This window comes from Papaver somniferum, chromosome 7 (assembly GCF_003573695.1).
Source record: "Papaver somniferum cultivar HN1 chromosome 7, ASM357369v1, whole genome shotgun sequence".
NCBI lineage: Eukaryota > Viridiplantae > Streptophyta > Magnoliopsida > Ranunculales > Papaveraceae > Papaver > Papaver somniferum.
In genome coordinates, this window is record NC_039364.1 from 256248771 (window position 1) to 256276205 (window position 27435).

General features: G+C 39.1%; 2 long non-coding RNA genes across 4 annotated transcripts; both read left to right on the top strand.

Annotated features, from left to right (window-relative positions):
- The first annotated feature begins 2399 nt into the window (after positions 1-2399).
- Positions 2400-7599, top strand: LOC113293664. 2 transcript variants are annotated; one of them, XR_003332438.1, is made up of 7 exons: positions 2400-2599; positions 2699-2791; positions 3011-3194; positions 4154-4296; positions 4400-4696; positions 5356-5518; positions 6455-7599. It is a non-coding gene; the product is annotated as an uncharacterized LOC113293664 (long non-coding RNA). The 2 variants fall into 2 exon arrangements; XR_003332439.1 differs by having other exon boundaries at positions 4461-4696.
- A 1334-nt stretch (positions 7600-8933) lies between these two features.
- Positions 8934-15326, top strand: LOC113300173. Of its 2 annotated transcripts, XR_003335515.1 has the most exons (6): positions 8934-9504; positions 9589-9718; positions 9885-10027; positions 10218-12068; positions 12355-12526; positions 14693-15326. It is a non-coding gene; the product is annotated as an uncharacterized LOC113300173 (long non-coding RNA). The 2 variants fall into 2 exon arrangements; XR_003335513.1 differs by having other exon boundaries at positions 9589-10027.
- Positions 15327-27435: the final 12109 nt, after the last annotated feature.

Sequence of the window (27435 nt, forward strand, 5' to 3'; positions counted from 1 at the left end):
ATTGTAATTTTCTTAAATGCACTCCTTTCTTTGCCTGGCCTTTCCCAAAATTTTAAATGATGATGTATATCTGCACATCGTTACTGCACTCGAGTGCCGCTGCCGGAATTTACAATGGAAGAAGATGTTGCTCTTGTTCGATGTTGGTTACATCCTATGGTGAGACCAATGAACCGTGACAATTTATGGGAAAGAGTATTGGGACATTTTGTAGCATCGCAGAAAGAAGCCATAAGAAACAGTAAGAGCCTAGAACTAAGAATTGCATTCATCACTAATGAAGTCAAGCATTATACGGAAGTATTATGGATGGTTCATCGTAGCAATTCTGGATTATCCAACGAAGAATTGGAAACCATCGCTCAGATCAAGTTTACCGAAGAAAGCGGGAGAGAGTTTAGGCATTTTGAATACTATGAACTTTACAGAGAGAATGTCACTGGATTTGATGTAGTTTGATGTTTTTCTTGTGATTTATTAATATGTAGTTTGATGTTATTTCCAAGTTTAATAAATTGTAATAAATTTCACTTGATCAGAAGTGGAAATTAATCTATTTTAAAATATAAACATTTTCATTCATTGATATAGCTGCCAATTCATTTACAAGATATAAATTTAAACAATAATAAAAACTTCAATAAAAATCAATTACAAGTTTTCGCCTCCTGTTTATCTTCATTTTACGTATTTTCGATTCAACGCGCTCTTTGACAGTTTCACTTTTTTTTTGAATTTTTTGTTGTTAACTTTCAAAATTGAAGCTCTTCTTGCCTTTTAGCGGAACATTTTCTTGGAGCAACTTCAAAAACTTGCACTTCCCTCTTACAATTTTCAATCTTTTTAAAACTCCCACATATCTTAGAAACAACAACTTCAAGTTTTGCATCACAAAAAAGTGTGATCGCCATTTCAGCCATTGAGAGATAGATTAGAAGAGAAAATTCAAGAGAAGTGAATTTTGGTGTGAGTGAATTGTTTGAATTCGATGGTAATATATAGAGGTAAAAAGTGAATTTTTAATTTAAAAAAAAAACCGTTGGTGTTTTTGCTACAAACGCCAACGTCATATGTTAGGACGCCGTGTCGAAGCTTCGATCGCCAGCGCTTGCCCCTACCAACGCCGGTGCTTTTCTTGCGAACTCCAGCTTTTTCCTCTCAGTAACGCCCAGTGCTTTACCATAGTGGAAAAACCAGTTTGGACATCCACCTGGCTCAACAAAATTTTGCATCTGACCATGCCATAGGAATCGCCCTTACATCTTCTACGTAAAGTTACCTCCAAATAACATATAATAATTGCGAGGAAAAAAAAACAGAGTGCGTAAGGAAAGAAAAACGTTACAATTCCAGTACTTATAAACAACTTGTTGGGAGAACTGGACCAAGAGCAGTTCCAAGCACAATCTTACAAAAGGATTCTGCAGGTTCCTGCACCTGTCGTTGTTTTTGTTGTCGATAAGTGCGTTTAATGTCTTGAACTTCAATCTCTTTGCATGAAGTTCCACTGCAGTCAAATTTCATGGAACTTGTGATTAAGATGTCATCAGTTGATATTTTATTTCTGTATGACGACGATCTTTTTGTATATACGTCACACTGAGTGTATTGAACATTACTCTGTCAGGTCTATTCTTTCATCGCATGCTGTTGTTGTTCACTTTTTTTCCACTGTGAACAATATTTCTTCACAAGTAAAAAAGGGTTAGAGATGATTTATTGTTTTTTCACTGTGAACAACATTTCCATCTTTTTCAACGGATCACTTTGCTCCGCAAAGAGCAAACCTCAACAGGCCAAGGAGTAAAAAGAAAGACCTTGGTAAAGCATTCCAGCAAATTCCTGTTTCACAGAGCCAACCTTTTCAGGCTCCAGCCTCTATCCATCACCAATTTCTTTGTCAAGCTCTCATGCCAAGGGAATTTAGTAATCCGTCCTCAAGCAGCTTGGCAACATTTCAAGGGCCAAAGCCAATCCATTCCTGGGATATGAGGAATGAACAAGTCTTCATCATAGATACTCTCTTGTCATAATTTCATATCGAAGCTGAGGTGCCAGTGCTTCAATACTGATAACGCTGAGCAAAGTCATAGTTGATTCTCCAATATCAGAATGCCAACCAACCTAAGAAACTTCAGTGGTCGCGTCAATGTTTTTAAGCATTTCAGACAGTCTCAAGCTCACACCATGGCAGCTGTGGCCAGAGAGTTTAGCAGGTGGACTACTAGCTATCTAACTTACTGCAAGTGTGACCACCAAGCCCATTTGTAAATACCGGTGGCAGTATCGTAATAAGAACTAATTATTTACCCTTGTATATAGACAACATCTGTATAAGGGCTTTCTTTTATTACTCTCATTCTCTCCATCTCTTCCTTGGTTTTCATTTTCACGGCCGCCTCAACATCACCATCACCACCACCATCACGGCTGATCACGGCTTATGATATCCATGATCAACAAAAAAGAAGATATGTACCAGCATAATGATATCTACTCTCACGCATATATTTCCTCTATATTTATGAATTCCACCATTTACCTACATCACTTCGTGAGCAAGAGAAGAGCTTGCGAGAATAGCAGAAAGCCTTGCAAGGTAATATCATTATTCCGCAACCAGTTTTGGTTAGATCGTTATTTAGATAAATGATTTCAAATCTTCTAAATGAGATTTTCTACCTCTAAATTTTTGTAGGATTTTTCCAGCTGCAGTGAATCAGCAGCTTTCTACAAGTTTCAAAAAAAAGTGTTGTGAAAATGAAGTGGAGAATAGAAGGATTGCCGAATTGTAAGTTTCCAAGGCACCACCAATTGTAGGGTGTTTGATATCCATTGTATTATTATGAATTAGAATCATAAAAATTGTCTTAACAATTAAAAGATAAATTAGGTGGGGATTGCCTTCATTATAGATGTTGGGTAAAAGGTCTACTCACTTTTCTGGTTGTACATTTAGGATTTGACATCTTTTGTGTTCTATGATAATTAGTGTTTTCATATGCTCTAGGATATATGACATGTGATCAAGAGGAGCCAAGTAGCGCACAAGTGAAAGATCCAATCCAATTTGTAAAGGACCTCCTAGATGCAATTCAAGATCTCAACCCAACACAGAGAGAGAGAGAGAGCTGGGTCATTAATCCTCCAGCTGGGAATTGCCATTCACACCTTGCATAGAAATGATACTTACGGTAACAATATTAAACTTTTACCCCGGGCGCAATAATGATAATGATCTGTAGTTCTAACTTCTGATTGGTTCTTATGCAAAAATGATAATTCGTTAGAAGGGTATAAAAATTGTTGTTTTCTTATGGTTTTCAGCAAATCAGGATTCACTTAGCTTAAGAAGTTAAGCTGGGTTGGTAACAACCCTGGTTTAAGGTCTAGTTGTGTGCTTAACAAGTTTTAGTAGTAATGAGCTGCCATATGTAGATATTGAGTTGTCCCTCTATCTTGTAATGAACAAGGCTTAGAACATGGCAAGATCTCTTCACTAGGTATAAAAGGAAAAGATCTCAATTCTCCCCAATTCAAACATGAGGGAAATAGAAGCTAGAAGTCTGGGTAAAAAGCCTAGATCTAAAATCCAAATGTGAAATCCAATTGCTACTTTCTGTGATGCACGGAGAACTGGATTATGTTGAAAGTATGATCAGTGAAATCAAATTGCTACTGTAGGTAGTGATTCGCCAGTGCTTCCTATAATCTACTTATAAATACTACTTGTAATCTTGAGGTGTAGGTGTTTTGGTCTTCCTTTCAATAACAGTTGATACTAGTTATAGTTTCAATTCAGATTCTAGACCGGAGAAAATTTCCAAAGGTGTCTAGTTTTAATTAGTTATTCCCAAAAATGCTGTAAATTACCAAAAATGTTTGAATGTGTACCATTGCTTGATATTGTGTACACAATATGATGAATCCACACCTATAACGTGTGCACATTATACCTTTTTGGGAATTTTTAAAAAACTAGACATTTTTAGTAAATAGCTTTCTGAAGGGTACAGTGAGATTGGTGAAATGGAATCCTAAAATTCATTTTTAGATTAGTGTCTCCAGTGACTTCTTTGCTAGTGAATTAATTGGTTTTGTCGAGTACGATAGTTGGAGTTAGTCTAATTCAACTTTTTTGTGTGTGTTTTAGCTTCATTTGAGACGATATGAAGATGTCTGGTCATGTTAGCAACAAGGCACACCAAATGACATTTCCAGTTAGTCAACCGGGACATCATTGTGTAGCATTTGAATCGAACTGACGAGTTCTTCTCTGCTCGTCTTATCATTCAGGTGTCACACTTGCTCTAAACTTGTTCCTGTCCAGTTCAAATTTCAAGGACTGACTGAACTTTTTATAAATTTGTAAGCATAACCTTAATCATTTTTGTGCCAGTTTACGCTGGTGTGCGTTTGCTTGCAGGCACAACAACTGAATATTCCAATGTTTTAATCAGCAGGCACTCCTAATTGATGGAATCTTTGATTCTGAGTCATAAGAAAACCAGATAAAGGTCACAAACAAGAATAATAAGCAGGAGTTTGAGAGGCTGATACAGGATTTGAAGCAGGGAAAAAAATGAGACCTATCTTCTTTGTTTAGTCTTTCTATTTGGCCTGAAGATTTGGCCTGAAGAGTTAATTCATGTTGCTTAGAGTTAGTGCCAGCCGTGGACAGAAGACAGCCCTTCGTGTATAAAACCATTTACAACCTGCCTATCTTCTTTGTTTAGTCTTTGGATTTGCATGATTGCTGGTTGAATATATCTGAGGGTGGATTTTTTTTGTTGGATTTTGATTAAGTTGTTGTAGTACTACTACGCCAATTACTTATATATGTGATTTAGTCACCCTTAAGACAGCTGATATGATCAATATTTTGATTAAAGGCTCTATCAATGAATAGAGCTTTTGGTTTCTGAGTGATTGTTATTTTTTGACATCTAGGTTCAGAAACAAACATGAAAACATGTCATTTAGGTTGTCCTTAGTGTGAGATTAGTTGAGTTTTGATAAAGACTTTCAAGAGTGGAGGAGTGTTTCTGACTAAAGTCTAGAATTGTTACATTAAGGGTTATTTCAAAGTTGATAATTTTGTGTTTGCCATGTGGTTTTGTAATAGTAATAGATGATTGGGAACTTTCAGCTAGAAATCAGTACGAATTGTTGCATCCCAAATGTACTCTGGTGTAGTATTTTGGATGCAACTGGATTTTAAACTAAATTTTTTGCTTTGGTTGCTGCTCTTTGCACACTCTCTGTGTTCAATTATATCATATGATGAAAACTATTTTTATCCTCTTGAAATTGTTCCCTGAACATGTATTATATCGTGACTTTTATTTTTTGCAGAGATGCTTACTAACATGTTCGCAGTAGCTTCAAAATGCCTTACACATTACTCTTCCTAAAATTGCGATGCTGAAAGAAAGCAAGTGACATAATTGGATCAAATTTTAGTTGGAAAGGCTTAACAACATTGCTTGCAATGCCGATGACTTCTCCTCTCATTATAGTAAGTTTCATTTTTCTCATTTTCGTTGGTTTTTGTCTATGTCAATAAGGATTTTTGATGTATTATTCAACTTATTTAACTAGTCCGAGTATGTAATGTTTTTCCATGTACTCTAAGAAGTTCTTGGTGATCTGAAACATAGAGCAGGGAGATGCTGTATTCCTTTCTGCTACATATAATTGAATTAGCATAAGATAACAAAGAACAAAGACTTCTTATGATTTTCTCATTGTTCAGAAATTTGTATAATCAATACGAAATTTATACCAACTCTTATCGTTTTTCCTGTTTCACAACTTTATAAGACTTCTGTAAGAGTAATGTGCTCGTCATGTATTGCTTGGTTAGAGTAATGTGCTTGTCATGTATTGTTCAGCTTCATGATTGCTTCACGTAATTGGCATTACATTGCGGGATTCTGTGTGTAGCCTGTAGCGAACCTATCCTAAATGAACAATTTGTAATAGCTTAAATTGCAGGCATTGAAAGTTATCTAGGATGTTGGATGGAGCAACTAGCAGTACTGCGATAGTATCTGTCAGTAACACCAAAGATATGAACAGAGAGTTATGTTTCCAACTAGGCCATGTGAAAAGTTGTCGCCACAGTGCACTAATGTCAATTGCACCAAACCTACTTAAATCTTACTACCTTAGTCTTTGGATGCACTGCCATGGATCTGGATCTAAATCTAAATCTAATGGATCGTACATTAGTTTTAGGTTCCTATGAAAATCTAGATCTTAGTCCGTATATATCAAAGAAAACCTCAAAAGTATGTCACGCATTTTCATCCGTTTCTCTTGAAATTATGTGTAAAATTCATTTTGCAATTCAGGGTTAAGTTTCCATCTTATTCATCTCAAAAGTATAATTTCTCCTGTAAGTTGAATGTTTATTAATACGTCTGTTCTGTTTTCAATATGTGAATGCCAGACAAAAGAAAGAATGATCTTATTAAATGCTGCTCCAAAAGCAACCAATATGGTAAGAATAGTGAAAAGGGGATTGATGCTCTTCGTTTCGGTGACTTGTTGATGGCATCTGGGGTTGTGTTGGGTGATACTGTTCATTGTGTTATGTGGTTATCATTTTGGGTACTTGTCGAAGCTGCTCACTTGTAGGACATTGCCTGATTCACAGACCGAGTTTTTCGAGCTTATCAAAGTGTTTTTTTCCAGAGGTTTATGATATTAAACATTTGATGAAGTATTGTAACAGCCATCACGGTGGATTGAACAAGCTTGCGAAATTGCTTCATGTGGAAAGAATTGGGAATTGTCATCAAGCTGGTCCCAATGGTTTGCTCACTGCGGAAACTGAAACATCAATACTTTAGTGGATGAACTGAGAAATACTCAGGTGTGTTGTATGGTCTTGGTGTTGAAAATGGTCAAAGTACTAATTTTAAGAAAAAAGTTGAGTATTAATAAATGAAAGAAGAAAAAAAATTGGTTGATTAGATTTCTGGTGTTGTTTGATTGTTACTGTCTGGGTTTTTCTTTGGAGAACTGGTTGGTGTTTAAGTTGTTCTCTCTGGATAAAATGCAGGGTGGCATATTTTGATGCATTTTTATGGAACAAAACTATTCCCACTAAAATTTCTCTTGTAGTATGGGCAGCTGCAATTAATAGTCTTCCGACAACAGAAAATCTGAAAAGAAGAGGAATGGAAATTGAGAATGGTACATGTAGGTTTTGTGACAACATCGAGGATGAGTCAGCTAACCATCTTTTTATTAGTTGCAAGGTTGCGCTGATTTATGGCAGCATTTTTTTGGGTTGCTTGATTCAACATGGTCTCCTCCCAATTCAGTGATACAAGTTCTGAACGATTGGAAGCTCAAATTTAGTTTAAAACCGTCGATCTTCATCAAGTATTGCCTGCCATTTGCTATACGGTGTGTTCTTTGGACCGAAAGGAACAACAGGGTGTTTAGGACAGAATCAATCACTTATGAGAAGTTGCTCATTAACATTAAAGCAACTCTATACAACTGGGCTTCCATGTATAAGGAGCTTAGAATCTTTACTTTTGATGACTTCACGTGTAGATGGGAAAAATTTAAAGACAACATGTAATCCCGTCGCTCAACTATTGTTAACTCTTATACTTTGTAGTTTTCTTGTGCTTTCTCAGCACTCTTGGAATGAATTTTGCTGTTTCGAAAAAAAGAAGTTTCTTCACAAGGAATCTGCACTGTTCATAATTTATTAAACTTCTTCTAGAAGAAGTAAAGCAACTCATTCATTCATTTTGTTTTTACAACTCATTCATTTTGTAGAAACATTGTTCAGGAAAAATAGGGCAAGATCTATGTATTCGCCATTATTCTTCGTTTTCTTTGCTAAATCTGTATTTAAAATTCAAGTTTTCTGACATTGAAATGCACAATGCAACCAATTCTTTCGTCTTCCCGCTACCATAGGTTTAGTTGGTGGTTAGTTTCCAAATGAAGTTGCAAGGACATCATTATAGTTTTTTGAGGTAACGATTTTAGGAAATCAGTCTAGTACGTCAGGAACTTGACTGCTAGATGTGATAAATGGAGGTCAGAGCTGGTTTGGATCACTTGACTACTATTCTGGTACCCTAAGTTTCTGGGTACAGTTTAAGACAGAAACTACATGTCTAATTTCTCTCTGTAACACAACCTCCTTGAGTTAGAAGCAAATGTAATTGCATCATTTTCTGTTGAATGATGTACAAATTTGACTCCACTTGCAAGCATTTGAAGCATATGTGTTGCACATGCGAATCGGCTAGTAATGATCAATGGAGGGGAAACTGGACCAAGAGCAACTCCAATTAAACCCTTACTGAACGATTCTGCAGGTTCCTGCAAATGTTGATATGTGAGTTTAATATCTTGAACTTTAATATCTTTACATGGGGAAGTTTCACTGCACTCAAATTTCATTGCAACTTGTGTTGCCGATGATGTCCCTTGGATGTCACCAATGTTACTTGACTGATTTGTATACAGTAATGCTGTTAAATTAATAAAATTAAAAGAGTTCGAACAAATTCAGAATGTAATGTTGTTTTTGGTGTAGCATGTTTTTGATTCTTTACCTGGTTAGGACATCCTTCATTACCCAGACAGTATTTTCGGTTAATATCGAATATGATTCTACTAGGGTAGTAGTACTAGGCCTCAAGATTTGATTCTTAATCCTTCTTCTAAATCATGAGCTAAACTTCCAATGCTGCAGGTTTAATAAAACACTCGCAATGCTGAATCCTTAAGTTTTGAGTGGCACTGCATCTCCAGTCTTAAAAAAAACCTCAACATAATGTGTATACAACCCGTGGGGCCGATTCCGTCACATGGGCCACTTGGTGTTCTTATAAGGCTTAGGGTTCAGTAAGAAAATGTATATCACTCTCTTACTTATAAGCGACAATCACTCTAGTACGGGTTACGGCGGCGCATAGTTATCACCCCCTGATTCCCTCCATTAACTATCATCTTCTTCATTATCAACACCACCACCACTATTATCATACAACTTAATGAATGGTTATCAATGGATTTTGGATTTGTGTCTCATGAACCCTAGAAAGAGAGAGATGGAGAGTGGAAAAATGGTTGATTTGAATAATGGGTATGTGCGGATTCCGAATTGGTTAATTTGTGGATTGAAGATTAGATGTGAAGTCTTGGAAATTCTTAACCTAATGGAAGGTGGTTTTTTTCCTTCTAAAGAAGCTCAGATTGCTGCAACAACCTAAGAGGTAATACGAGAAGTCAGTTTTGGAGTCCTCCCAGTTTACGCCGGCGCATCGCTAGAATCCTCCTCCTGCCTTCCTCCATTAACCAACCATCTTCACCACCACCACATCTATTATCTTCGGTATCACCAGCATCACCAATGGGTTTTGTGATTCACGGAAATTGGGTTTTCATGAAATGTGTTCCATCCATGTATTTGATGGGGTCTTCATTTCATCTGAGGGATAAGTATATACTAAAATCAGTAGAGTAAGTATCAAAATACTACTAAAATCCGCCGGTTCTCAAATTTATTTCTTAATGACTAATTTTAATTAATTTCTTCTAATGTAGAGATTTGGGGTGGAAATCCGTGGAAGCCGACTACTCCCCAGAGGGGGTAATCTCTGCCGCTACCTCACCAAACACAGCAGCTCAGAAAGCCAATTCCTGGTGGGGGATTTTTATGTCATCAAAAGTATTTGTAAGTGTTAAAAAGTTATAATCTCAAATTAATAGTGTTGGTGTTGTTTAATTGGTTGGTACTATGCCAATTTCAAAAATAATTTGTGATTTGGTTTAGAGAGCAAAGAACATGTCTTTTAGATGGTCTTTAGTGTGAGATCAGCTAAAGTTTGAGTTATGTTTAGAATTCGGGCGAACAACAACAGAAGCTTCATTGTCTCTTCACCAGAATCTTCATAGGAGAATTTGGCACTCTTAGTTTTTTTGCAACACCAGAGGGATTGGAGTTCCTGTTGATTTAGATATTGTGTTGGTTCATCACATGAGGGTAAGTTAGTCTACTATAACTTCCATTTTACATGCCAGTTGTAACTGGGTATATAACTAAATTTGTTTGCTTTGGTTGCTGCTCTTTGCACACCTTTTTGTTTAACTATACCATATGATGGAAACTATGTGTATCCTCTTGAAATTGTTCTGTGATTCGTGTATTATATCATGACTTTTATTTTGTGCAGAGATGCGTAAAAACATGGAATGCAGTACCTTCAGAATACCTTACACATTATTCTGCCTAAAATTGCGATGCTGAAAGAAAGCAAGTCACGTAATTGGATCAAATTTTAGTTGGAAAGGCTTAAAGACAGTGCTTAAAATCCTTATGGCATAATGGATGGATTCTCCTAAGAAAACTCTTGCGTCTACAGCAATACAGCAACTTAACTTCAGGGTTTGCTTCACAGCCTCGCATACTGCTAGACAATGGGATCCAGTCTTGAGCCTCCACGTCCTGGACCCCTAGTTGAGGACTAGGTTGATCTTGTAAACAACTCGGCTTTAGGGTCAGCTTCACAGCATGATATATACAGTTATATAATGGCATTCGATCTGAGCCTCCACGTCCTGTACCACCAGCTGAGAAGCAGGTTGAGCTTGTAATAACTCAGCTTCAGGGTCAGCTTCACAACCTGACATACAACTGGACACTGGCATTTGATCTGAGCCCCCACGTGCTGAACCCCCAGTTGAGGTTCAGGTTCATAACTGAGCTTCAGGATCAGCTTCACAGCCTATATTGCTAGACAACGAAATCCAGTTTGGGCTTATCACTTGTCAGCAAGCTGAATATTCAACACAACAACTAGCAACCAAAGAGCATGTTGAATTTCCTTGTCATGATGTCGTTGAGCCCCTGGAACCGGTTCTTCAACTGTCTATGTCAATTGGCACATCTCTAGGTGGAAGGGTACATGTGTATCAGATTCCAGATCTCTAGCGTGGAGAAAGAATACCTGAAACCTGCTTATTCTGCAACCATTTGAGAAGACCTTGAAGATGGTTTATTTGATGACTTTCTTGAATTGGCACTCCAGTTTGCTGGCCCCTTTCCTCTTGCATTCTTCTCTGCTGCCTTGAATTCTACCACAGAAATCAGAACTGATGCGTTGAAGCTGCTTGTAATGTGAAAAAGGCATGTTCCCCGTAATGCAGCAACAATCGAAGCTTGGCTTAACATATTTCAGTTTTCGATAGCGATGTCAGTATGTGCCAATTGTGTGCTTCTGATGTGCTTGTATCACGAGGAGGGGAAATGGAAAATCGAACATGGTCTTGCAGGAATCCTTATCAAGGAACAAGTTTTGCTAATGATCGAATAAGGGTTCTCCATTTTGTGCTCAAGGATTCAGCATGGGTTAAAGCAAAACGTACTTGAATTGTCGCTTATATTTCCGGGTACTAGCAATGTCTAATTTCTTGAGTTAGAAGCAAAATGTTGCACTGTCTGAACACTAACACGAATAAGAAGTCCCATTTTGCACGCCTACTTCTTCTAAATCATGAGCCAAAGTCCCAGTGCTGCAAGAATTGACCACATGTTTTCAAAGTAGGTGTATCGCTTTGAAATTAGAGCGATAAATGGATGATTAAGTTTTTTTACCTTGTATCATGTCCAGGACCACCTGTGAGGCCGATTCCTTGCCTTAGTCTCATGGGCCATTTAGTGTTCCTAAGGCTTAGGGGTTCAGTATTCTTACTTATAAAACCACACCAAGCCGTCCTACTTCGGCGGCGCATTGTTCCCCGTGGTTTCCTCCATTAATCATCTTCTTCATCATCGAAACCACCACCGTCATTGCTAACATGGGTTTTATGTCTCAATGTCTCATAAACCCTGGAGAGAGGGAAGAAAAATGGTTGATTTGAATAATCAATATCGGAAACAGTTGATTTGTTGAATATCATCAGATCTGTCGGTCTTTGGATTGGTAAGAATTAGGTGTCCGGAAGAAATTGAGGTTATAACACCAGAAAGGAATCTAGTTGATCACTGAGGTACTGGGACCGCACAAGATCTAATAAATTAAACGGTATGATTTTTCTCTTAGGTTTATTTTTTAGAGGTTCTGTTGGCTTATCAATGAGGGTAATTCAGTTACTGTAACCTCCATTTTTTTTTATCTGATTTCACTCGAGTCTTGAGTAGATCACTGCTAATGGGTTTCATTTTAGGATGCACAATCAATAATCTAAAGTTTTTTGTGTACAACTTTGATCAATTCCTATGTTAGAGAGTAAATAACAGAGGTTGTTTTGGATTATTTACATCCGGTCCTCAATCTAACATTTCCTGCACATTTCTTTGCTTATGTGCAGCTGGGGGAAGAGTTTGGAGTTCTCGGAGAAACATCTGGAGTGGATTTTCAAGTGTATGTGATTTTGCCTCGTTCTCAGATTTTGACTCAAGCTGGCTACAAGATTTGATGATATTAACATGAAATTAGATGTTCCCACAATGATATGATTGCCATAATGGCTTCTCTCATCAGTAAGTTTTCTTTTTCTCATTTTCATTGATTTTTGTCTGAATTTTAGATTTTCACTTATTTTTTGTGAAGTTGGTCAAATTAACCTTCGACTTAATCAGGTGATATTCATTTGAGACGATAGTGATGAGTATGAAGCAATGTAGTCAATATCGGCCGATATATCGGGGATATTTCGGATATCGGCCCAAAACGATACGATAAGAAAGATATCGGGGATACGATATTTGTCCGGTAATATCGGCCGTATCGGTCGAATATCGGCCGTTTCGGTCGATGCGAAATTTTCCTACATTTCCTGATATGAGACGGTATTGGTCGTTTTCTATAAAGTTTAAGGGTAATTTTGGCGAAGAAAGTCTTCCGGGTGGTAGTAGAGGTGCATGTAGCTCTCGAAGCAAGTCTACTAAAATTACTCTTTTGTTTTTTTGATAAAATTGATGTTATCTATTATATCTTATCCGAAAATGTGTGGAGAAATGTTTAATATAAACAGGGCCTGTTTATACAAGGGAGTGGGAAGTTAGGAATTGGACTCTGCTGACCGCATTTCGTGGTTTTGTGTGAAATTTGGATTCTTTCCTTTAAAGTTATGGAGAGGGTAGGCATTTTTGTTAGGAGGTGTGTCACATAACCTTACTAGGAAATATAAAAAAGTGGAGGATTTCTCTTTGCTGCAACTATCAAGGATATCGAGAGGATAAAAAGAGAGCGGTGGAGATTGTCTCTGACAAGTCACTGTTGTATGTTCCGTTTTACTACTATAACTAGTTAGGAATTATTTTATCCTGTCACATCACGAATCACGATTTCTTTAGTTATACACCTTAGAATTTCGTTTCATGGGAAAAGTATTACATAGTAGCTCTAATTGGATACTCTTTTCTTGTCAGTGTTAAGCCGTAAAATCTTTGCTATCTTTGTTTCAGTTACCACTTACCACATTCAAACAGTATTTCATTTTGTAAGTTCTAAAATTGCTGTATGCTTGTTTTCTTGAATGCGCAGTAGTAAATCTGTTATTCTACATACACGTTATGTGGTTGGAATAAATATTTGCATGAAGTAAGATTGTTATCCATCTATAGTAAGAATTTGGTCTGTCAGGATTTGAATCTAGTATGGATGCATAATTTTTGAGCTGCCTGTTGGAACATCCTAATTTGTAATGTCAAAATCAGTCTAAGGTTTTCTAGTTTGAGCTTTGTAAGTGTGAATGAGGTTATGAATTCTCTAGAGAAAACTAGAGTCTGTAAAGCTTGTTGGATATGTTAATAAATGACTAGAGTAACCTAGATAGTCTATGTACAGTCAAATTTAGAAAAAGAAAAGTTCAGATAAACTAAGGTCAATCTTGTACTGAATTTCCTAGAGAAACTTAGAGTGTTCTATGACTCCTTATAGATAAGCAGTTCATGTATCCATTGTAACCCGAGCAAGCACATTAATAAACAGAGAGTTAGAGTGTTGGTCTTGTTCAATGTCTATGGAGCTCTTTATGAGCAACTCTAATTCTATGCTCATACATCTCCATAATCATCAAACTATCAAAAATTCCAACACTATAATTGGATTAGAAGATTGCAAAGAATCTCAATTCAGGGTGTTTTTCAGGCATGAAGCCAGAAATTTCCACTGGTGAGCTCGACTCTCTTGTGTAAATAATCTCAATTCTGTTGATTGATCTTGCAGGCCCTTATTGCATTCTAGCAATTATATAAACTTGACCTCATGAAATATATGTTTGTAGTCCGATTTTGTCATATACTAACATTATAATACAACGTCTTCCTAAAATGCTTTGCGACACTCAAATGATTAACTGTGATGTAATGTTTGGGTCACTGCCTATTTATTTTGTATGGCGAAAGGAGAAATCAAAGGTTCAACTTGACATCACTATCCTTAGTGGCACTATTTAGTTCTAGCAATTTGTTTCAGGATTGTGGGATTGAGTTTTCTATTAGTTGGGGCGGTCCTAAATCGTCTTAGTGTAATTTGGACTGCACATCGTATATGGCATTATATTATGGACTCTGCATAGTCCTTGTTCGTTATAAATAAACCAAGGAAATACTTGTATTTGTATGATTGTTCTTAATGCATGTTTAAGTTTGTTTTTTTTCAAATTTTTTCTTATGCAACTTACTGAAAGATAATTGTCACAGGAATTTTGTTCACCTGATATTCTTCTATCCCAGTGTCTAGAGGAAAATTCCAAAGGTGTCCTCAGTTACAGGGACATCAAGTGCAGTTGATATGTACGAACCCACTGGAAGTATACCTGAAGATTGAGGAGGTCAAGGAGAGAATAAACGGATAAGTATCTTTTGCCTGCTGCAAAAAAACATAGGTTGCAAGAAAATCATGGAAGTGGGAATGGCAAGTTGGTTTCTGCTGAAGAACAGAAGGTGCAAGAAAATCCTATTGGTTCTGTGCTAGGAAAAGGCCCTCATTTGGTTTTGTTGACAGTATGGATGACTGCGAAGAGGACTGTGTTTTCCTCGAGATGAAACCTTTACTATATGAATAGATGGTCAGAGAGGGATGTCTTGGTCAGATGGAGTGGGTGCACTTGTCTTAGCCTCTGTTTCTCTGAGTTTCTGTGGTAAAAAAGAGTGTGCAGGGGTAGATGAATGAAGTAGGATAGATGTTGCCCATCTCCTTTGGATGTCGGCGAATGCTACTCGACTGATTTGTATGCCAGAATGCTGTTAAATGAAGAAAATTAAGAAAGGTCTAACAGATCCAGAATGTAATGTTGTTTCTGCTATGTTATGTTTAGACATCCTTCATTACCCAGATAACAATTTTGATGGCTAAATATTTTTGAAAGTCATCCACTGTAATTTGTTTAAATACACTCCTTTAACAAATCCTCTGCTAGGCCTTGCCCAAGGTTTGATGCTTAATCCATTCGGAGTCTCCGCGAATAGACACTGTTTACAGTCCCATGCTGCAACAATTGACAACATGTAGGTTAAATAAAGAACCCCCAATTGGGGATAAAAAAACTAATTGGGATATGAATTACTTCCCCCAACCAAAGGTGTCTGCTAAGAGGTGTCTTTTGAGGCGAAAATACTAAAACACCCTTCCCTCAAAATAAAAATCAAAAAACAAAATCTATCCCCCATTTATCCCACTCCCTTTCAAATTAGAGTTTTCTCCACTCCCTCTCAAACTCTAAATTTTCCCCACTCTTTTTCTCTCTTCCCTTTTAAATTTTCCCCATTCCCCAACTCCCTTAAAAACGATCTTTTTTTTTTATCATTCGGAAGCGATGACGACCATGCCGGTAGTGATGAAGACCATGCCGGAAGTGATGAAGACCATGCCGGAAGTGATGAAGACCCAATGCCGGAAGTGATGAAGACCCAATGCCGGAATAGATGAAAAGCATGCCGGTAGTGATGAAGACCATGTCGGAAATAAAAAAAAAAAAATCGCCGAAAATGATGAATATCATGCCGGAAAATGGTGCCTGCATACTTGGTAACTAACATTCAATGCCAGAACTGGGTGCCGGCATGCTCGATAGAAATCTATCAATGCCGGTAGTCAAGTGAAAAAATTTGAAGTTTCCTGGATACTTTTCATCATGTGCCGGTATAGAAATTTAAGCAACATACTATGCCGGCATAGGTACCGGCATGCGCGAGAATTAACTGACTGTGCCGGAAATGGACTGATTAAAACCAAAAAATTTAGGTTTTGAAGATCAAAACCAGAAAATTTTGTAACGAGACTTTGTCTATGAAAATGTCCAACAAATGCCGGCATGATTTTTTCAGTTGAATACAATGCCGGCACCGAGCTATTTCAGCTGCAACAATGGTGGATTCAAAGAAAAAAAATTAAATTTTCAACCTCTTAGCAGCAATTCTCTCTTCACAATCGTCCTCCACTTTCACCAAAAAAAGTTCCCTCTCAAAATTTTTTTCCATCTTTCTACTCTCATCTCATTCACCTAAATACAAATACAAATACACACTAATCATTTAACAAATACTTAAGATTTTTATTAATTATTATTAACCACTAAACCTGATTAGTGAGGGACAGATTAGGATTTAAAAAAATACTTAAATAAGGGATGACCATGATTTGATATTTGAATCCAGTTTTTGTCTTTTTCCTCTATCCCCAGATAATTTTTTCATCCTCAATTTCAAATTCTAAATAAAAGACTCCAAATGTTTTCAAAGTAGGTGATTAAGCTCTTTACCTTTTACCATGTCTAGGACCACCGCGGGCCGATCCCGTTCCTCATCACATGTGCCATTTAGTGTTCCTATAAGGCTTAGGGTTCAGTAAGAAAACGTATATCACTCTCCCTTCTACTTATAAAAAACCACAGCAATCACTCCTACTACTACCAGATGCGGCGGTGCATCGTTATAACCCCCGGTTTCCTCATTAACAACACCACCACAGCAATTACTATCTTCGATCCACCACCACCACTATTATCACACCACTCAATGAATTTGGGATTTGTATCTCATAAACCCTAAAAAGAGAGAGATGGAGGGAGAAAAGAAATGGGGAAAAGCATACTAATTACTCCTGGTATTATTTCAACTCATGTATTTATCTTTTCTGCTATTTTTTCCTGGTATAAAATGCCATGTTGTCTCATAATTTTTTTCCATTCAACAGCAGTGATAAGGGTGTTCGTCTTCAGTCTCCTACAAGCCCCAACGCTGAGCTTCCGCTTATGCAGTGCCCCCAATTTGAGCTTCCTCCTGTGAGCCTTGAGCCTCTAGCGAGCACTATTGAATGGTTAGAAGCTTCATGGTCTCTTTTGTGCAATTTTCACTGCTGCTTAGTTTTTGTGCAACATTAAAGCTTCGTGATTTTGGATGCAACTGGGTTTATAACTTAATTTGTTTGCTGCTCTTTGCACACCTTTTTCTTCAATTATACCATATGATGGAAACTATCTGTATCCTCTTGAAATTGTTCCGTGAACGAGCATTATATCATGACTTTTATTTTGTGCAGAGATGCGTAAAAACATGGAATGCAGTAGCTTCAAAATACCCTTACACAAATTACTCTTCACTAAAATTGCGATGCTGAAAGAAAGCAAGTGACTTAATTAAATTAAATTTTAGTTGGAAAGGCTTAAAGACAGTGCTTGCAATGCTGATGACATAATGGATGGATTCTCCTACAAAAACTGTTGCGTGTACAACAATAAAAAACTGTTGCGTGTACAACAATAAAAACAGCTTGAAGACTTGAAGTATATGTGATTTTGCCTCATCCTGCAATTTCGTTTCAAGCTGGCTAAAATATTTGCAGATATTAACATAAAATTAGAGGCATACTTTTTCATACTTTTGTATTTCGTAGAATCTTTGCTGTCTTTGTTTCTGTTACCATATCCAAACACTTTTCCATTTTGTAAGTTGTAAAATTGTTATATGTTTGTTTTCTTGAATGCGCAGTAGTAAATCTATTGTTCTACATACACGTTATGCGGTTGGAATACATCTTTGTATGAAGATTGAGGCTGAAAAAACTTCCAAGAGAAAAAGAGTCAGTGAAATAGCATTTCAAGATCCTTCCAAGAGGGAAAAGAAAGACCCCATCCCTTACAGTTCTATAGAGAAAGTTCCAAGGATCCAATCTGGTTCAACACGTTCTGTGGACTAGAAGACGGAGAAGAAGACTTTTCGTACTCGTCTACTTGACATACAGAATCATGCTCCTCGAAGTGGGAGTTGGTGCTTATCAAACTCCTCCAGTATGTGACGAGGCAGAATTTCATTCTCTGTCAAAGAATGAGAAGAAGAAAAACGTTAGTACTCGCCCAGTTCCTATTGAGACAAAGAATCCATGGAAAAATGGAAACACTGGGGATTATCAAACTAGTCCGGTACGTGACGAGGCAGAATTTCATTCTCTGTCAAAGGATGATGCTGTTAATGAGGATGTTGAGGCTTATGATTATTTACTTGACGATGATGTTGATGTCGCTGAAAAGGAGGATGGAGATTTAGGAGGCAAGCGTGTACAAAATCCAAAGATTGATCCCCTTTTCAAGCTCTTTCTAAATACTATCTGGGAGAAAGGGGAAGGAATTGAGAAAGAGCGTGAGGTCGTTGAAGTTGCTCCTGTTGTCGTTGAGCCAGTGAATATATACAAGTTTAATTTTGATTGTAACTACCAAAAACCGGTAGTACACCCAAATAGTAAGTAAACAAGATCTAAGACATGAGTTACCAATTTGATAAAGAAATTTTTGTTGATTTATTGAATATGGAATCAAGATTACAAGATTACACACCAAGGAAAACCCTAATCTTATTCCCTAGACTAAGCTTTCTACTCTACCCCCAATTTGATCCTCAATTCCTTGCCCATGGATCTCTATTTATAGGAAAACTCTCCCTAGTGCGGGACAGCTCATTTTACTTCGCTTGGACTTCGTGGTCTTGCTTTATTCTTCGCCCAACCCATTTTCCATAAAGTTTTTCCCCTTCTTTCGCTGATACCCATGTGATCCTGTCGGGACAGCTGTCCTATTTCTTGCTCAATAAGTATCATCTTCGCCGAATGACTTATGACCCAAGCAATCTTACTTCGCTCACTCTTCCCTCGTGGGTTGTATCTTGTCGAGCACTCCAATTGACTCTTCGTGATGCTTATACTTCGTGTCTTCTATTCTGCGAAGTGTTTTTGGGACCTTGATTTCACAAGTCACTGACTGAGATCCTTGACCAAGATTTATTCTCCCTCTCAAGGTCTTCTCGTGGGGACACGTGGCGAACCTATTTTGTGTGCCTACGTTTTGCCTTTTCTTATTTCGTTCGAATTTCACGAGAACGGAATAAGAACCGACTTAAAGATTCTTTAACCGCCACGTTCTCCACCCTCCGGTTTTTACTCTCTCATGTTTTTTAAGTAAGCGACTATTACCAGTTACACTACTTCCATCGTGCCGCCTGACCAGCTCTTCGGTCAACCTTCTTTCACTATAAATATCTCCTCCCGTCTTCTATTCGAGTTTTTCTTTTCTCTTTCCTTCTGCATAATCTCTTACATCCTTATTTTCTGCTCCAACTTCCTTCGACCTCGTTATCCTTCTCTCATCGTCCTGTATTATCATGGGTTCCCAGAAAGTGTCATCTCACTCTTTGCTTTTATCTTTTGAAGAATTTCAAGCAGACTTCCAAAAGAAGGGTTTGTCTCTCCTCCCTGCCGCTGATTCCTCAGTGGCTCCTTCTATTCACGCTACTCCAGACATGGAGTTGAACTCCCGATGGGTTCTTTCTGATGCATGGTCCTCAGACAAGATTATAGTTTCATTAGGCCAACTAAGGCGGGGGCTTACTTTCCCCCTTAATGATCCTTCCAACCCAATCTTTATCGAGATCTTAAGCAAGCTTCAGTGTGGGGCTTTTCATCTTACCCGTAACGTTCTTCGCATCTCCAGCGAGTTCGTTACTCGCTTTGGCGAGGGTTCTTCGCAAGTTCCTTTCTCGGCGGGTGAATTTAATCCTCGCGACTATAATGCTGACTCCTTCGCATCCATCTATTCTGCGAGATTCATTAGCACCAAGAGATACCAAGAGTGGGGTACCCAGCTGGTTCACAAGTCTTCCTAGTCAAAGAATCTCCCTACAAGTGTGGGTCCTCTCAAGCTTGAACAATATGATGACTGGGCAGTATTTCCTCTCGTAGTGAGGGGCACTTTTATTTGGGGAGTTGACGAGAATGGGTCTCCCGAGAGGGTCCCCTCCCTCAGCATCAGCATCTCTTGAAGTGTAGCCCCTGGAAGCTGAACTGGCCCATGCCTGCAGAGGTATTCTTTTGCCTTAGCTCCATATTGTTCCCTTGGTCTTGCTTGTTTTTGTACTTATTCTATTCTTTGTGCAGTATGAGCACCCTGCTGCTGGTCTACTTCGAGGATATAAGGAGTCGAGGATTACTCTTGGGTCTCCAACTTCAAATCAGGTATCTGTTCTACTTAACTCGTTACTTGTATCTGCATGTCTTTCTTTTATAATTCTTTACTTTGGCAGGGTGTTGTTGTCTCAACAAAGCGTCCCCCTTCTGATTCAGCCAAGGAATCCAAGAAGCGTGATCAACCCTTCCCTTCTCCAAGGTATTTTATCAAACTCTCGAATCATATCCTTCGCTGCTACTATCTACTGCTTATCTTGAATTTTGTGTCTTCGCAGACTGGTTTTTCAAGTGTTCCTTCTTCCGGGGAGCCCAAAAGGCGTCGCAGGGGTTTAGATCTGGAAAGCTTAGTTGTTGTTAAGGTCACAGCTGTTTCCTCCGTTCCTCCTTCTTCTTCTCATGCCCCATCTCCTCAGATTCCTGCAACCACTCCCACGAAGACAGATGATCCTCCTGTTCCTCCTCCTCCTCGTCGCGAGAAGCCCCCAACTAAGACTTCCGGTGGTGACAAAGGAAAGAAGACATCCTCCTCGGCAGTGGCCAACCCTCTCTTCAACCCGGACATGAAGTTTCTCCAGGATATTTACCACAAAGCCGGTGAAGACCCAGCTGTCCGGCCTGTCGCACTTAGGTCTCTGGAGATCCTTAGTGATGATAACTTTCCCTCCCTGGATATCTCCGTCCTTCTGGACGCATATATGGGCTTGTCTCTCCAACAGCATTCTTCTCTGATGATGTTGGTGAGTTTCGCGTACTTGTCCTGTATGTGTTATTTCACGATTAGTTTCTAACTTCGTCTTCGTCTCTTTTTCAGGAGGTTCATCGCCACATGGCCAGTCTGATTGAAACTAAACTCCTTCGGTAGAGGGTGAAGAAGGACGAGGCCAAGATCAAATCTTTGATGCAGGAGCTCAAAGACGAGAAGGAATACTTTAACAATCAGGAGAAGAAGGCGGAGAAACTTTTGAGTAAGCTCTTTTCTGACTAATTCCTCTTCCATTCTCCTTTTATAATCCTTTATTTTCTTTTTTATGCTTCATCAAGCACGATGCATCGCCAGTGGCATGCCTCCAAAGCGTCTGCCTCTCTTGAAGACATCCGTGCCGAGAATCTAAAACTTTCGACCAAGAATGACAGTTATATCTCTAAGAATATGACCCTGAACGAGAAGCTTGAAACCCTCTATCTTCAGTTAGATGGTTTATCTACTGACTCTGCTCGTAATGAGGAGTTGAACCTTCACCTTCACGACGAGATCGAGCGCCTCAAGCTTAACTTTGATCAAGTCAATAACTCTCTTATCAATTCGAGGAGTCTTCTTGCTTCGGCGACGTCGAATTATAACAGGTTGGAAGTGGACTACGAGCGTGTGGCAAAGAAGAAAGATCAGATGATGATTGATTTGCGCAAGTCTCGCAATAGAGCGGCTGGCCTGAGTGATGAGGTTGACTGTTTGAAGAAAAATGTGGAGCTCCTTCAGTCCCAACTAGATAAGCCTTACCGTTCTACCAGAGTTTCCTCCATGGCTAAGCCCACTAATCTTCGCAAAGACAAGGGTGCCCTTGTCATTCATTCCAGCCATGCCGTTTCAAAGTCCCCTCATGGTGATGGTTGGGATAAGGCCTATCATGAGTTATGCGTTCAGTTTCAAGCGTCAGATCTCGAGATTTCCAAACTGGATCATTTATATCATGACGTTCAAGAAACTTTGAGTTCCACTATTTGCAGGCGGAAGGTAGCTTTATGCATAGCAAGAAATATTGCTCCTTATATGATACTTCGTGTTTCTGACGAAGTTTTATTTTTATTTCGCAGAGTCAGAGGGTCGCCTCAAAGAACCAGGTCCTCCAGCTTTCCCGCGAGAGAGACGAGGCTCGCCAGGAAGTTTCCAACCTTCAAGGAGAAGTCCAAGGACTAAGTGATGATATGGACGAAATGACCATTGCTTCCAAGAAGGTGGCGAAGCTTGCTCGTAAGAATACTCAGGATTATTTAGTCCCTCTCTTCAACAACTACTGTGATGAACACGGCATTGCTCACCCTTCCCTTCCTTTAGAGTCGTTTTCCAACGACGAAAAGCATCCCCAAGAAGAAGAATATCACATGGATGAGGAGGAGCAATCTCATGGCGGTGCTTCTGGAGATACTGGTACTGGTGATGATGGAGTTCCCCTTCAGTAGTAGCTTTTCATCTTGGATTCTAGCTGTTGAATTCTGGTTATGCTTCAATTTCTAACTTTGCCTGTTCTGCACATTTTCTTTTTCATCTGGGTGCTCCCAAGCTTGGGGGGCAAAATATTATGGTGATTATTTTGTTTATTATATAATTCCTTTTGCGAAGTACCACTCCTTCATCTGCCGCGGGAATACTCAAAAGAATAATAACCCTTAAAAGTATATACTTTCCTCTTGTTCTTTTGAGTGTTTCCGAGTCTTGAATCATTGGTTGTCATCTTGCTTATTTTCATTAAATCATCTTTTTTGCATCTTGTTTCGCCTTTGACTTCTTTTCTTCGTCTTATATTTCCTTAGTTCCCTTTCCATTCATTTGTTGATTTATGATATTATTTGTCACATGCTTATTAGATTATGTGTCTTATCACTTTACAAGGTCTAAGTATGCCTCCTAATTAAAGTCTTATTTTGCCTCATCCTTTAGGAAGAATCTTAATTCGACGAAGTATCAAGCACTTACTACTCTTTCAAGTAGTAATCCATCTACCTCGCCTTATCATTTGATTTATTCCCTATTTCGTGACGATGTAGAAGGCCTAGTCATTCCCATGAATGTTAGCCCCATCACATCCTCGTCTTTTTTGGTCACTCAGCTCCCTAATTCTGGAGGGTGCCATCCCTTTATTTTCCTCCTGAATGCCCCTTCAAGGAAGTTACCCCTAACATGCATGTTGAGCTCTTCCCATCCGGTTATTATGACACCAGTTGTTTTCGTGAATTCTTATCCTTTTCTCTGATGTGGCTATTGGTTACGAAGTCACACCCTAAGTGAGGTTTCTTTGGGATCGAATGCTTTGTGGCCAAGACTTTCCATACGGTCATGGCCGGGAACGCTCCAGGCGCCCCAGGCACCCGCAGCTCAACCGAATACGTCGGCGCCTTGGTCTTACTCCACATTCCTCACCGAAGGCCATCATAAAAGGGACCCTCGGCAGATAAGTCTTATCATTGTCCCTAACTTTATGTCTGGAAGTTGTTCACTACATGCGTAAGGCTTTGCCTCTTGCACTTTCGTGCGAACTAGGGTGCATGCTGTGGATTCCCAGCCTTCCTAGGCGAAGGTTTTAAGTTTCCCTAGTAACTGATTATTTTGTGTGCCTTGTTTGCCTCCTAATCTCGAGGTCTTACCGAAGCTTTCATATAAAATTCTTTTTTTACTTTCAAAATGTCATTGTTATTATTTCTCAAATTTTGGTACATCATCAAACAAGTACATCATTCTTTGTGATTTTCTCTTAAGATCAATGCCCTTTTTCTAGACGGATGTGTTCAGATTGGTATCGCTTTCACTCCGTCATCTTTACTTCATTCCTGATCTTGAATAACACCGGAAACAGAGGGTGCCTTGTGTACATGGCATAGATAAAGGACCGTACCAAGTTCTCTTATGATAGTCTCCCCATTAGTCCTTTGAAAATTGCATCCTACCTTGCTACAATGCTTTGCAGACTCTCGTTTTCTCCTTGTTTCAATGAAAATAAAGCTGATATCCCAGGCTTGCATGGCTCACTCCTCGCGCACTTATTTGTCATTTCTATCCTTCTTCGTGCATCGGATTCCTTTTTCGTCGACTGACTATTGTTAGATGTTCTTCTTCTTTCTGCTACTATCCTTCTTCGTGCATCGGATTCCTTTTTCGTCGACTGACTATTGTTAGATGTTCTTCTTCTTTCTGCTACTTTTGCTTGTTGCAATAGATACTCCTTTTCCCTGGATTCTCTTCTGCTTTCCTCTATGGCTCTCCTTAAATTTTCTCGCTCGCTTCGTTCTCCTCGCCCCTTTGTGCCTTGCAGGATATCCTTATCATCTTCCTCCATTACTCTATTCCTAAATGTCTTTTCTTCTTTTTGCACTCCATATTCTAGTTGTTTTCGCTTCAGGTGACTGTTTTTGATCAATAGCTTCTCATTTTGTCTTTCTAGCCTGATCCTTTCTCTTACAAACTCTTATTTCCTTCGTCGTTCTGGGTACAATTGTTCTTTCAATTGCTCCATTTCCTTTTTTTCACCACATACTTCTTTTTGTTTCTAAACATGATCACACGGTTCTTGACTTTCATTCGTTTCTTGTGTAAGCACCTTCTTTTGTCTAGAAGTGCTTGTCTTGGCTCCTCCTCCTGGATTTCACCTCTCCTTGATGATTGGGGTTTCTTTTTCATTCCCTACGCCCTCCTTTGTTTTACTGGTCTTCTCACTTTGCTTTATCTCCATCTGGCTTCCTGATTCCGGAGTCACTTCGCTGCGGATTTCGCCATCCTCTCTCGTGCTATCTGCTTCCTCGATAATTTTTGTGTCTTGGTCTGTTCTTCATTCATTCCAATTATAAACACCATCATACGCTCAACTCTTTTATCTTCACATGCCTCTTTCTTTCGCTCTGCCTTTTTTCTTAATTTCTCATCATATTTATTGACGTCCTTTTCAATGCAGTCTCTCGCGTCCTTTATATCCCCTTTGATTTCGCCTATTCTGCTAGGCATCGGGAATCGTATGGCCTGATGATATTTAGATGCAATTCCCTTTATCCCATGTATCCAATAAGAGCATTGTAATGATAATCTATGTCTATCACACATACAATAACTTTTGTCTCCAGCTCTCTCGCGAAGATCTTCGCGGTCAACTCTCCTTTCGGCTTTGATGTTACATCGTTGAGCCCATATATGTTGTATGTGTAGGGCACAAGGTCAGAGTCTTTGTAACCCATATTCCTAAATGCATGATAAAATAATATATCAACCGATCTCCCGGTGTCGACCAAGATTCTGTCTATCACCCAAATATTTCTTCCCAGGACCTCGTCGCATTCCCATCTTGAATACTTTCCGAAATTCAAAGTTATGACTAGTGGTTCACTGTGCGAAGCTCCTTCTTCGGGTGCGTCCTTCACCGAGAATGTTATTCATCTCTTTTGCCATTCTTCTAGTGGCTCTCTTTTTGCCACACTGAATATTTCATTTCCTCCGAAGTCCCTTTTGTATACTCTTTTGAGAACATTGTCGTGGAAGTTTTGAATGCTATTAGCCGAGTTATTATTGAAATCCAATTTGGTTTGTTGGTCCCTCGATCTATTTCGATCCGGTACACAGGCTGGTTCTGGGGTGGCGATGGTAGAGGTAGTACATATCCCTTTAAAAAATGAGCGAGCTTCCCTTGATCCAACAAGCGAAGTATAATCTTCCGAATGTTTCTGCAGTCATTTGTATTGTGCCCATGGAACCGGTGGTATCTACAAAATTCATTCCTCCTAACGCCTGGAGGGGGTTCTTTTCCCATGTTTGGTGGGGGTCGTATTTCTTTTGTTAATACTATCGCTTCCCATATTTTTTCAACGGTGGTATTGAGTCATGGAATCTTTACATCTTCAAAGGGCGGTGCATTTGTTCTTCGCTCTCCGAATCTAGGCCCTTGGTTATTTCTCTGCTGATACCCTGGATTATAACTTCGCAGATTATAGTTCCTTTGCCTTGATTCCTCGTATCTTTGCTGATCAATCCACTCCTGATCTCCACTAGACACAGCCACAAGCTTTGCCGAAAGGGGAGTTGATGGTTCCCTTCTCTCACACCTTTTATCATCTTCCACTGTATGTACCGTCCTTGGTAATAACCTCGAATTTCCTTCCTTCATGGTAATGGGTGTTACCTCGCCAGCTTGCCTTTGCTTTTCTTCCAATGCTATGTATTCCTCCTGGTACTCCCTTAATTCGTTCATCGTCATAGATTTTCAGATTATGAATATCTGAGTGTATAATAGATCGGTTGGGAACAAGGCGTTGACGAAGGCTAAGATAAAATTCCTCTCATCCACCCTTCCTGCTAGCTCGCTGCACCTAGTAAACACTAATGACAAATGATGCAATCACTAGATTCTTTTCCTTACACCTAGTCAACACTAATGACAAATGATGCAAGCAATCATCGAAAGACGAACCAAACACTGAAAAATCATCCATAAAGACCTCTAAAAACTTTTCTACCATATCGGAAAATATGCTCATCATGCAACGCTGAAAAGTCGCAGTGGCGTTACATAGCCCGAAAGGCATGCGTCTATACGCAAAGGTACCAAAGGGACAAGTAAAAGTAGTTTTTTCTTGGTCTTCTGGGGCAATAACGTTCTGATTGTAGCCTGAGTAGCCATCTAGAAAACAGTAATGACTATGTCCATCTAATCTCTCTAGCATTTGGTCGATAAAGGGAAGGGGAAAGTGGTCCTTCCTAGTGACCTTGTTCAATTTCCTATAGTCAATACAAACACGCCAACCCGTGGTCACTCGGGTCGGGATTAACTCATTGTTATCATTCTGGACTACAGTAATACCGGATTTCTTGGGAACAACCTGAACGGGGCTGACCCACTTACTGTCTGAAATGGGGTAGATAATGCATGCATCTACAACTTAAGAACCTCGGTTCGAACTACTTCTTTCATATTAGGGTTTAGTCTTCGTTGCATCTCCCTAGAAGGTTTGGTATCTTCCTCTAAATAGATCTGATGCATACAAACAGTAGAACTTACACCCTTAATGTCTGTTATGGTCCACCCTAAAGCTTCCTTGTTGTTTTGAAGGACGGTCACTAGCCTACTTTCCTGATCACTATCCAAGTCGGAAGCAAAAATCACTGGTAAAGTCTCAGACGGGCCTAAAAACACATACTTCAGGGTATCTGGCAATGGTTTTAGGTCCAACTTAGGAGGCTCTTCTAACGAAAGAACGAGGGTAGACTTAGAAACTGGTAGTGGTTCGAACTTAGGTT